This window comes from Budorcas taxicolor, chromosome 13 (genome assembly GCF_023091745.1).
Source record: "Budorcas taxicolor isolate Tak-1 chromosome 13, Takin1.1, whole genome shotgun sequence".
Taxonomy (NCBI): Eukaryota; Metazoa; Chordata; class Mammalia; order Artiodactyla; family Bovidae; genus Budorcas; species Budorcas taxicolor.
Window position 1 is genome coordinate 66679513 of NC_068922.1, and position 13051 is coordinate 66692563.

The window sequence follows — 13051 nt, forward strand, 5'->3', positions numbered from 1 at the left end:
GTCCCTCTTTAAAGGCGAATAAGAGTCAGGGCAGAGCTGGGGGAGACCAGGGCTGGACAGACCAGGGCAGCCCAGCCCCTTCCTTGTTTTAGGCTGTGCCCTCCTCACAGCCCTACCAGCAGCCGCATGGCCTGGTTCACTGACCTCTGGTGTCAGTGGAGCTGGAAGCCTCCTGAGGGCCTTGAGGCCTGACCGTCAGCTTCCTTCACCTCTCAGCTTCTCCACACCTGAGCTGAGCCCACCTGGAGAACATCCACCAAACCAGAGCAGCCACGGGGGATGTCGGGCCTCGCTGCCACCTTGCCTAAGCCTGAGCCACTGTCTACCAGGCGCTGAAAGCACCCCCTCCCCCAGATGCTACGCTGCCTTCAAGATCACAGCTAAAGATATTCCTGAATTAGAAGGGAATTTATCCCCTCCCTGAGCTGCTGTGGCATGATTTACAGGCCTTGGCGAGTGCCGTGAAACCCTGGAGCCGGTTGCAGCCGTTTAAATAGAATTACCTGGCACCTCCACCGGGTTCTCCCAATAGATCATTGATATGAGAGACCCGGGATGCCTGGTGAGGCTTCCGCTTCGGCAGGGACCCCTGAGGAAGCCCCTCTGCCCCGTCCCAGGCCCAGGAGCCTGGGTCAAGTTTGCCAAGACTTGTCCCTACCTCCATCCTTGCCTGAAATTTCACCATTAGAACGCCACTCCTTCGGTTCAACACCAGAGTTCTGGCTTTAAAGGACATTTCCTTCAGTGTGGAGAACAACAGCCCAGGTATCTAAAGTAATCTACGTTGGAAATGTATGCTTTGGTCAAGTCACAAGTCCTCATTTCCTTCCAGAGTGTTGATCTGGAAGGGCTCTGTAGTGAAGACCAAATTATACCCTCCTGCTCTCAAGATGGGAAGGACTGTGGTGCAGAGAGGAGGATGGCTGCCAGGGGTGACTTAGAATGCAGGGGAAGAAGGCCTGGCTAGGACTGGGCGCGCCCGACTCCCAGGCCCCCCTGATGGAGGGGACCCAACCCCAAGATCAGCAGGAAAGGCCAAGTCTCAGGCTGCTCATCTTTAAGCAGGAATGTCAGGACTTCCTGGTGGTCCTGTGGATAAAAATCCGCCTGCCAGTGCAAGGGACACAGGTTCGATTCTTGGTCCAGGAAGACTGCACAGGCCGCAGAGCGCCTAAGCCAGTGTGTCGCAACTACTGAGCCCAAGTGCTGTGCTGCAGCTACCGAAGCTGGCTCGCGCCCGTCCTCCGCGACAAGAGAAGCCACCGCAGTGAGAAGCCCGTGGACCGCCGTGAAGAGTGGACCCCGCTCGCTGCAACCAGAGAAAAGCCCGAGCAGCAACGAAGACCTAGCACAGCCAAAAATAAATAAATAATAAAAGCAGAGATGTCCGTGGTGGGACCTCCCAGGGTCTCTGGGACTGTGAGGAAGAGAGTGACCTGGTCCATGCCCATCAGGACCTGTGCAGCGAGTGTTATTTCCTATTTGGAGATCAGGAAGAGCCGAGCGGGATCCCAGATCCACACTTGTCAGCTAGAAAACCTAGAGCACCTCTCAAGCCTTGAGTTTCCTCATTTGCAAAATGGGTATGAAATATCTATCTTTCAGCATTAGGAGGATTTGATGGAAAGACAGGTAAGCACTTGACATATGAACTGACACCTTCTAGACCCTCGGCAAACGACAGCTGCGGGTCATGATAGCACAGAGGTTATACCCCTTCCCGGGGTGTGGTGTGTCCAGGTCCATTTAGCCAGTAGCGGCTGAGGGCCCACTGTGTGCTTGGCCCTGCAGGAGCAAAGTCATCAGCGAAAGCAGCTTGGCCCCTCCCTCAGGAACATCCCAGTCCATGGGGGAGACCAGCACGAACAAGTTTCAAAAAGCACATTTGTGTGTTCATTCAGTAATTTGTTCTTAAGCACCCACTCAGCACCAGGACCCAGGCTGGAGAGCAAGACATCCACTGCCCTTGTTCTCACGGGGTTTTCACTGTAGTGAGGGCAGCAAAGAGTCAAGAAATAGACATGTAATGTGACAGATAATGGTCACCATTCAGAAAGACAGAAAGTCAGGGGCTTCAGAGGGGTGAGGGCTGAAATAACCATTTATATTAAATGGTTGGGGAGACATTTTATCAGAGACTGGAAGGTCTGAAATAACTGTGTTCTGGGCGGGGGGGGGGGGGGGGGGGAGGGGGCGGTGCACAAACATCAAAGGCAAAGGGCCTGAGGCAGGAGTGTTCCTGGAATGTTTGAGGAGCAGCGAAGAGATCAGTGTGGCTAGAGCTGGGGAGGGAAGGGAATGACAGGGAGAATACGGGCAGAGAGGTGATGCGTGACCAGCCCAGGTTTTGATGTGTCCTGTGAGGTGTGGTGAGCGGCCTGGTCTCGGCCTGAGTGAGGAGATGAGCTCTGGGAAGAGTCACCAGCATGGCCCCAGCCTCGGGACCCGTTGGGACTCGCTCCAGTGCAGGCACGCCAGACGTTCTTGGAAGGAAAGAAAGCAAACAAAGGCAGTCAGGCGGTGGAGGGTGCTGGGGACACTTGGGGGCACAAACAAGAGAACATGGGGGCCTGGTCCCTGTCTTCAAATATCCGGGAGGCACAGAGTCCCCTTCTCTGCCCCAGAGGGTCCACTGAAGCCCCGCGGGTATCAGTAAAGTCAGCGGCGGTAATTAACACAGATACAGCAAAGAACAAAGGGCTCCCCAGGTGTCCTTCCCTCTGGTCCTAAAACAACCCCAGGAGATGGGCTTTTTTTCTTTTTCTAATGGGCCACTTTTTTTTTTTTTTCCAATATTTTATTTGTTCACTTATTTATCTATTTTTTGGCTGCGCTGGGGCTTCCTTGCTACGTGCCAGCTTTCTCTAAATGTGGCAAGCAAGGGCTACTCTCTAGTTGCAGTGGCCTCTGTCATTGCAGGGCATGGGCTGTAGGTGTGAGGGCTTCAGGAGTTGCGGCTCGTGGGCTCAGTAGTTGTGGCACAGGGCCTTAGTTGCCCTGTAGCATGGGAGACCTTAGTTCCCGGACCAAGGATTGAACCTGTGTCTTCTGTATGGCAGGAGGACTCTTAACCACTGGGCCATCAGGAAAGTCCCAAGATGGGCTTTTTTATTCCCATTTTAGAGTTGACGAAATTGAGAGTTAGCAGGCTTAAGTGACTTGTTCCAAACTACATGTAAGTAAATGGGCAAGTAGGAGCTCGAGTCCAGGCAATGGGGCTGCCTTTTCAATCAAATTGCGCCTGTCAGAGATGGAAGGGGCCTCCCCTGGAGCTATCAGGCTCCTTGGGATGGAGGAAGTTCTAGAAGAAGCGAACCCAGACCCACAGGTGCTGTTGTCTGGGGCAGGCTCTGTTTGGTCTTGAGGATACAGTGGAAAATCAGATTGACATTGTTTTGCCTTATAAGAGCGCACAGTCTAGGAGGGGAGACAGACCCTAGGCAGCTCATTGCACAACTAACTGCTTAATTAAGATTGTGATAAGGGCTCTTCTGTTGCTGCCACTCTGGCTCTGATGGCACACGTCTATCTGGACTGTCCCCATTTCTGGTGTGCAGCTCAGTTCAGTTCAGTCGCTCAGTCGTGTCCGACTCTTTGCGACCCCATGAATCGCAGCACGCCAGGCCTCCCTGTCCATCACCATCTCCCGGAGTTCACTCGGACTCACGTCCGTCGAGTCCATGATGCCATCCAGCCATCTCATCCTCTGTCGTCCCCTTCTCCCCCTTCCCCCAATCCCTCCCAGCATCAGAGTCTTTTCCAATGAGTCAACTCTTCGCATCAGGTGGCCAGAGTACTGGAGCTTCAGCTTTAGCATCATTCCTTCCAAAGAAATCCCAGGGCTGATCTCCTTCGCCACGTGCAGTTCTAGACTCCCCTAGAGGACGACGGAGAACTGGACCACTCCAAGGGGAAGCCCAGCTCTTGCATCTGTCCAGAGCTCAGGACGAGGCTGGGCAAACCCCTTCCACAGGCTCCCTTTGCCCGGCAGCCAGAGACCTTAAAAAGACACTGTGACCCAGAGGGGAGACGAGAGGGAAATAACTCCTGAGGGCTTGGGGCTCGTGTGAGGCCACCTCGCTGAGCCTCAGCAGAAGCCTGGGGTAGTGGACCTTGGTCCCAGCCACTGTGTGACTTCAGCCCAGTCCTTTCGCCTCTCTGAGCCTCAGTTGTCCCAGTCGTAAGATAGGGTGAACACCACCTACTTTCCAGATATGTTGGGGGTGGTTAGTGACATCAATCCCGGGGCCTGGGTGCTCAGTAGGGGCCTGCTCCCTTCCCCTGTGTGGGATCTGTGGAGATGCAAGTCCTAGGCCTCCCCTTGGAGGGGTCTAGCTCTCTGTTGTCTGCTAGGGGAGTCTAGAACTACAAGTGGCTGCTGAAAACTAGAAATGGGAACAGTCCAAACAGATGCGTGCCATCAGTGCGAGAGACGCACCAGATCCTAACGGCTTACGCGCAGGGGAATGTAAAGCAGCTCATGAATAAGGTTTTATACTGATTGCCATTGAAATAATACTTGGGTATGACATGAAATATCTTATTAATTTCACCTGTTTCTTTTTGTTGTTTAGTTGCTCAGTCGTGTCCTACTCTTTGCAATACCATGGACTGCAGCCACCAGGCTCCTCTGTCCATGGGCTTTCCCAGGCAAGAATACTAGAGTGGGTTGCCATTTCCTTCTCCAAGATCGTCCCCACCCAGGGACTGAACCCATATTTCCTGCGAGTCTCCTGCACTGCAGGTGGATTCCTTACCGCTGAGTGGTGTTTCTTTTTACTTTTCTGTATTGTGGCTACTAGAAGTTTTTATTTATTTATTTATTGTCATGTATGTGGCTTCCCAGGTGATGCAGTGGTGAAGAATCCGCCTGCCAGGGCAGGAGACACAGGTTTGATCCCTGGGTCGGGAAGATCCCTTGGAGTAGGAAATGGCAACCCATTCTACTATTCCTGCTGGGAAAATTTCATGGACAGAGGAGTCTGGCAGGCTAGAGTCCATGGGGTTGCAAAGAGTCAGACATGACTGAGCATGCAGGCACACACACACGCATGTATATATGTGTGTGCTCAGTCGTGTTCCACTCTTTTCAACTCACTGGACTGTAGCCTGCCAGGCTCCTCTGTCCATGGGATTTCCCAGGCAAGGATACTGGAGTGGATTGCCATTTCCTTCTCCAGGGGATCTTCCCAACCCAAGGATCGAACCTGTGTCTCCTGTGTCTCTTGCTTTGCAGACAGTTTCTTTACCCGCTATTTTTATTTTTATTTTTTTGCCACACCATGAAGCTTGTGGGATCTTAGCTCCCCAACAAGGGATTGAACCTGAGTTCTCAGCACTGAAAGTGCGGAGTCTTAGCCACGAGACCACCAAGGGAGTCCCCCCAGATTGGAATTTCATATGCAGCTCGTATTTGATTTCTACTGGACAGCGTTGGTCTAGCTAATTACTCACAGCCACGGTATATTTAGACTGGCATTAACCACACCATTAAAGTCATTTCAGGATTTTTAAAACACTCCCACAAGCAGAGTCTCAAAATTGGCAGAGACCCTGCTGTCCTGTCGTGTTTAATAAAGCACCCAGTTCACAGGGTGAAGGGCTCTAGGAACCCCGTCTTTCTGATGCAGTTAATTCCCTTTGATGGGGATTATCATCAGGCTCCTTGCTGGGACAACACAGATATGCATCTAGTGTTGAGTTCTACTGGCCTTGGTAGAGCACAGTTTACAGGCTTGGGTTCAAATCAGAGGGCCAAGGCCTAAGTGGAGGGTTCTCCGGACCTCAGAGAGGCGCCCCCTTTGGGAACCCCCAGAGGGGAACGCCTCTGGAGGAGCTGCCTGGTTGCAGAGGTTCCTCCCCTCACAACACGGGGAGGAAAGGCCCTGGTTGGAGTCTGGAGCCCTGAGTCCTTGGTCTGGCTCTGCCACTTCCTCCGTGTGAGGCCTTAGGCTTGTCTTCACCCCTCTCTGTGTCTCAGCTTCCCCATCTATACAAGGTGGCAATGGTGGCTGATTCTTTCTGAAATTTTATTTCTTTTTAATTGGAGGATAATTGCTTTACAGTGTTGTGTTGGTTTCTGCCATGCATCAACATGAATCAGCCTTAGGTATGCATAGGTCCCCTCCCTCTTGAACCTCCCTCCTGATCCTTGATGAGCCTTTTCTGTTAAAAAAAATGGAACTATTTTAAATTCTGAGTGTCAGATCATATCTTCACTCTATATGGTCCACCCAGGCTACCATCTAGAAGGAAAACCTCAGAGTGGTCCCAAGGGTCTTCATGGGCTTACTCAGCCTAGAAAAGACAGGGGCCAGGCCAGTTGATCTCCTCTTGCCCCTGGTCTCATCCTAGCTAGGGGCTTCCTACGTGGCCCACGAATTCTGAGGGAGGCAGAATGAAGATGAAGGCTCAGAATTTATGCTGATAGGAGGACCTGGGTCTGCCTCAAAGATGGCCAGCTGTCTTTGAGAAGTTTCAGAATCTGGAGGCTCATGTGAGTGGGACATGGCCTGACTGCAGAGGCCAGCTTGTTGGGGAACAGATAAATCAGTCATCAGAGGAGAGGAGTGTCCCAGACGTGGGAGGAGGAGGTCACAAGTCAGTGCCCAGCACTACCCTGCAGATAAGAGCTGGGGCAGGTAGCCCCCTCACCCCAAGAGGCTGACTGGGGTCAAAGACTGGAGGAGGAGGAGCCCCGGTCCTCCCATCCTGTTGGGGTCCTCTCTGTGGCCCACTGGATCCCTGCACAAGCTACACTTGGGGCTTGGTGAGTCGGCAGATCCCCAGAAATCTCCCCCAGCCAGACTAGGAGGGTTGCCCCAGGAGTGGGACCTGGTCCAGTGCAGGCACAACCAGTCTCCCCAGACAGTCTAAAATCAATTAATATTACATAATTTTGTGTCTAGGCCAGTTGTGGTCAACCCCAGCTGTACACCGGTATCACCTGGGGAATTTTGAAAAAAATGGATACCCAGGACTAGCCTCACCCAAACCATTTGGGTCAGAATCTTGGGAGTGTGATCTAAACATTGTTATGGCTTCCCAGGTGGTGCTAGTGGTAAAGAACACACCTACCAATGCAGGAGACTTAAGAGACACAGGTTTGATCCCTGGGTTGGGAAGATCCCCTGGAGGAGGAAATGACAACCCACTCCAGTATTGCCTGGAGAATCCCATGGACAGAGGAGCCTGGCAGGCTATAATCCATAGGATGGCAAAGAGTTGGACATGACTGAAGTGACTTAGCATGTGTGCACTGAATATTATTATTTTTTTAAAGCTCCCTAAGACATCCCAGTGTGCACTGGGTGGGGGGGATACCCCCAGCCCCTAACCAATTCTAAAAGCCTCCAGATGGATGTGTCAGGCAGGGAAAAGGGAACTTGTCAAGCTCAGAGAGGGGAAGTTGACCAAGATCACACAGTGAGGTGATGGCAAAAACCAGTCTCAGAACCCAGGACTCTTTTCTGAGCTTGAGCCATTTTCTCTCCCAAATTTGCATCTCCTTTTACAAACCAGAGCCCAGGCAGGCAATGCCCACAGTATTTCACTTTAATAATATTGGATTCTGGTACAGTCAGGGCCACCACTGTGATGGGATGGGAGCTGCAATCGGATGGGATGGAGATTTGCAAAGCTATAAGTCTTTTCCTTTATCCAAATCTTGGGCAGTAATTTAAAAATTTAATTAAAGGGGGAGAAGTGGGGACACCTCAAGCTCCTTGCCTCCTGTTATAATGAATGAAATACACCAGACTGTAAAAGGAAATGCTGTCTGAGACGCAGCTCCGATGTTTTATTGCCAAGTTTTATTCGCTGATGTAAACGTAATCGCTGGAAACCAGAGCTCTATTAATGCACATATTTTTACCCATCCAGGGCCCCGCCTGCCCCCCTTCCCCTCTGGGTTTGCTCACCCACCTCCTAGGGTCAGTCCCAGTCTTTTCCGGTCAAGTCTTTGCCGAGTCTGGATTTTCCCTCCGGTTTCATACCCTCCCATGGCAGATAAGAGTTTAATAGAATTCCATTGCTCCTCTGAGCTCAGTAATGCATTCTGGAAATTAGGTGGCTACATACTGAAGCCATTGTTCCCCCTTATAAATGGGCTCCCTCCAAGCCAGCGACCGTGGGGTCTCCGATAAGCTCTCATGAAGCCGTGCTCCACATGTTATTGGTGTGTTAAAAGGTGCAACTCAGGGCTCAATTGCTCATTGTTAGGAACTGATACATTCAAGTAGTTTCTCCATGAATCAGGCGGCTTAGGTATTTCCCCCCTCTTGGCATTGATAGATGAGCAGAAGGAAGCCATTTAGACGGCACTATAGAGGGCCCTGTCCCACACAGTGAATGATTTCCAATGCCTGGTTTAATTTATTTTTAAATGAAATTTGTTATTGATTCTGGATTAAAAGGACAAATCTTACGGCTGTTACCACTGACAGAGCCGTGGTGCTCAAGTGACACCTCTCAAGGAGGAAGGGGAGGGCGGCCTCCTTGAGTTAAGGGGAGGCCGGGGACTCTCCAGTGGGCTTGCATCAGGTGGAGGGGACAGTGCGAGTTCCACTGCTTGGGGCAAACTTTAAAAAGAGTGCCTTTCCTGACTGAAATACCTAACATGATATTCACCTTCTGAGCCTCATTTGGGTGGTGGAAATAGCTGTGATATTTGCCTTCTGGCATCCACGTGACCACTAGATGCTTGTTTAATTGTCTCCAGGGATGGGAAGCTTACTGTCTCCTGGAGCATTCCCAGAGTGAGACGAGGGACAACAGCCGCCCGCCCTAGCAAATTCCTAGAGACTGTTTCCTGGAACAGTTTTCGTTTACCTTGGGCCTCCTGTAGGCTTTTAGCTTCCACAGTGTCTGCAGTCTGCACTTCGATCGCAAAGCAGAAAAGAGGCAAAATCTCACAGAGGAGGAATAGGGGGCTGAGGATTCATCCTTTCACATTCAGCCTTTGCCCCGCCTCCCCATGCAACGTTGAACAGGTTACTTCAACTCTCTGAGCTTCAGTTTCCTTATCTGTAAAAGAAGGAAGGTAGGGATTTTCCTGGTGGTTCAGTGGTTAAGAATCCATCTTGCGGTGCAGGGAATTTGGGTTCAATCTCTGGTGGGGGAACTAAGATCCCACATGGTGGGGAGCAACTAAGCCCACACGCCACAGCTACTGAGCCTGCACTCCGGAGCCTGAGTGCCACAACGAGACAGTCCCTGAGCTGAAAAGAAAGAGCCTACATGATGCGACAAAGACTCCATGTGCCGCGGAGACCTAACGCAGCCAAATGAGTAGATAGGTATTTTTTAATGAGAAGGAAGGTAATAATAGTGGCCTCAGGGGTTGTTGCATAAATTATATGAGAGCATGGGTGCGAATGTGATTTATAAACTGAAAAGTACAGTTTAGGTGCTGCAGAAAATGCAGCCCGGACAGCATGGTATTGTGGGAGAGCCCTAAGCTGACAGACAGAAGGGGGCCGAGGATCTAGCTCTGCCATGGTTGGCTGTGTGACTCTGAGGAATTCATTCATCATCTCTGGGTTTTAGCTTCCTAAGCTGGGTGGATTGAACTAGATGTGCTTAGGTATTATGCCAGGAGCATCAGCTCTGGAATCAAAATACCACACTCTGCAATTGTCTTGTGAGACATTGGAGAAGATATTTAACCTCTCTGAACACCTGTTTACTTATGTTTAAATAATAATAATAGCCAGCATGTATATGGCTATGTTGGAGAAGGCAATGGCAACCCACTCCAGTACTCTTGCCTGGAAAATCCCATGGGCTGAGGAGCCTGGTAGGCTGCAGTCCATGGGGTCGCGAAGAGTCAGACATGACTGAGCAACTTCCCTTTCACTTTTCCCTCTCATGCATTGGAGAAGGAAATGGCAACCCACTCCAGTGTTCTTGCCTCGAGGATCCCAGGGACGGCGGAGCCTCGTGGGCTGCCATCTGTGGGGTCGCACAGAGTCAAAGGTGACTGAAGTGACTTAGCAGCAGCAGCAGCAGCATATGGCTATGTATTTTCTATGTGTTACTATTTACTTTGTGCCAGGCAGTGTTCTTGGAGAAGGAAATGGCAACCCACTCCACTATTCTGGCCTGGAGAGTCCCATGGATGGAGAAGCCTGGTGGGCTACAGTCCATGGGGTGACAAAGAGTTGAACATGACTGAGCAACTGAATAATAATAACAGGCAGTGTTCTGAGCTTTCCTGGTGGCTCAGACTGTAAAGAATCTGCCTGCAATGTAGGAGACTCAAGTTTGATTCCTGGGTCGGGACGATCCCCTGCAGAAGGGAATGGCAACCCATTCCAGTATTCTTGCCTGGAAAACCCTATGGACAGAAAAGCCTGGAGAGCTACAGTCCATGGGGTTGAATAGAGTCTGACGTGACTGAGCGACTCACACTTTCACTTCCACTTTCACTTTCTTCAGGCAGTGTTCTGCTTTCCATGTAGCAAGTCTTATGATAACCCTTATGATAACCTTGTGATGGAGGCATTATTATCTTTATTTTACAGATAAGGAAGCTCAGGCACAGAAAGGCTAAGTAACTTGTCTAAAGTCACACAGCTAGTGGGCGGGTGGCAGGATTAAAAACTAGATTCCACACTTAAAATCACACTATTCTACCCTATATGTCTTGGTAGTACAGAGGATTAAGTTGGATAAGTAAACTTGTAGCACAACACTGGGTAAACAGTAATGGGCCAACAGAGGCTCAGAGATTGGGAGAAGCCAGCAGGCATGTCTTCCTGTGAGGGATTCAGACGGGACCTTGGCCAATGGAAGACTCAGCTAGACAGAGGGGAAGGCATGTGTGTAGAGGGAAAACACAGGGAATGGTAAGGACACGGTGACACTAGCATGGGTGCAGGGAGGCAGTGCAGAGGGGGGATGGTGCCTGGAGCAGAAGGGAGGCTGAGACCTTGAATGCAAACCAGAGATGTCAGATTCCTCTAATAGACAAGGCCATTGGAGGCTTTTGAGCAGAACCATTACAGCAACAGCCTTTTCAAACTCATTAAATCCCTGGAAATCTGTCCTTGAAGGAACTTCAGGGGTTATGAGATCTAACCCCATCCCAGAGAATCTCCATAGACAGAGGAGCCTGTCCATGGAGTTGCGAAGAGTCGGACACGACTAAGCACAGACTATGAGAAGAAAGGGTGCCTGCAGGTCAGTCAGTGGATAAGGGCAGGGCCGCTGTCCCACTCTGACCTCGTTCCTCTGCAGTCTGAAAGTAGCGTCTCTTGTTTTCTCTCCTTTCTTCTCTCTCCTCTCTCCCTGTGCCCTTGCCTCTGCCTGCTTCCTTCCAATTTTAAATTTAAGAGGAGAAAACCCTGGGTTTGGGCCCCATTTCTGGCATTCTATTCTCCTGGAGAGGCTTCAGGCTGGGATTAAAAGAGTCCTGGGTTTCAGTCATAGCACCAGCTGCTATGTGATCTTGAAGATTCTCAGCTTCAGGACTTCCCTGGTGGTCCAGTGGCTAAGACTTCACACTCCAAATGCAGGAGGGCAAGGATTTGATCTCTGGTCAGGGAACTAGACCCACATGCCAGCAACTAAAGCTTCCACATGTCACAACGGCAATGAAGATCAAAGGTCCCGTCTGCCACAGCTAAGACCCAGTGCAGCCAAACAACAAAAGATTCGCCATCTTTATAACGAGGGCAATGGAAACCATTTCACTGGGAGGGAGGGTAAAGTGAATTAATGAATGAGGAAACGTTTTCATAGGGTCCAAGACGCCAGGCCATTCCAGGATAGCCTAAATAAATACTACCTCTGCGTGGGAGGGAAATGATAAGTAAGTTAATCAGGCCAAAAAAAAGCCCTTACTCCAGAGAATATAGACGGGAAGGAGCTAGATGACGACGGGGTTTGTCCGCGGTGCTGAAGGCAGCGCCGCGACACCGGTCCTGTGAATGCTGTCAGTTGTGTAGAAGCAGTATTCCTAATTGCGCGACCCTTCAGGGTGCTGTCCATGGTTTCGAATAAACTGTATTGTTGCTGGAGAACACAGGCCCCAACGGGTGTGTTGTCCGCCATATTATTGGAAAGGGGTATGAGAGAACAAATTAAAGACGGCGGCGAGGAGGAAAGCTGTCCCTCGGGCTCTAACCTTATTCTCAAAGTTGGGGTGATGTCCACAATGCTGGATCCTCCTGTGTGTGTTCTGGAGAGGGCTGTGGGCCTTCTCTGGCTCTGACTTTCATTCGGCGGGGGCGAGGGAGGCAATCAGAAGGTCTGTCTATGGTGCTGAACCCTCCCATCTAAGAGTGCGGTGGGTGAGGTTGAAAAGATGGGTGTCGGGGTGGACGCTGTCCTCCTCCGAGGTGCTGAAACCCCGGCGGGTAGGGCTGTGCCCGGAACGATGCCTGACGAAGCACAAGGGATGAGAGTAGGAGAGATCCTGCCCGGGAGGCAGGAACTTGGCCCCAGACTCGCTGAGGTCCTCGGAGAAGCTCCGTCTCTGATTTAACGTGCTTAGTTTTCTTTTAAATGAAGCCACAGGTCCGCCTTATGTCTCAACAGCCCCAGTAAAACAGTCAGAGGAGGAATCGGAGGATCTCCTGGGATTCCTGCTCCTGGAAATGAAAGTGGCTTCGTTCACCACTACCTCTAGGCCCCTCTGTCCAAGGGAGGGAGCCCTGCAGTCCAGAAGGGGGCGATCCAGTCCAATGCACAAGGCTCAGCCTCTCTAAGCTAGAAGGAGACCCAGCAACTGGCCTGCCTTACTTACACCCACTACACGGACATGAAAACTGAGTCCCAGAGAGGGGGACAACATCAGTAATAACTATTGAGCTTCTACCACGAGGGCGGCATTTATGCTTAGCGCTTTACACACACGATTTTGTAATCCTCACCAGGATCCCTGAAGGCAGCTATTTATTCCCACTTCTCAGATGAAGACCTTGAAGCTCAGACTGGGGTAGACACTCGGACACGATCACACAGCCTGCGGCAGGCAGGTCTAACCAGGTCTCCAGTGCCTCAGCCCAGGTTTTCTTCCCACCTCCCCCTCACCTCCATCCACCCACCC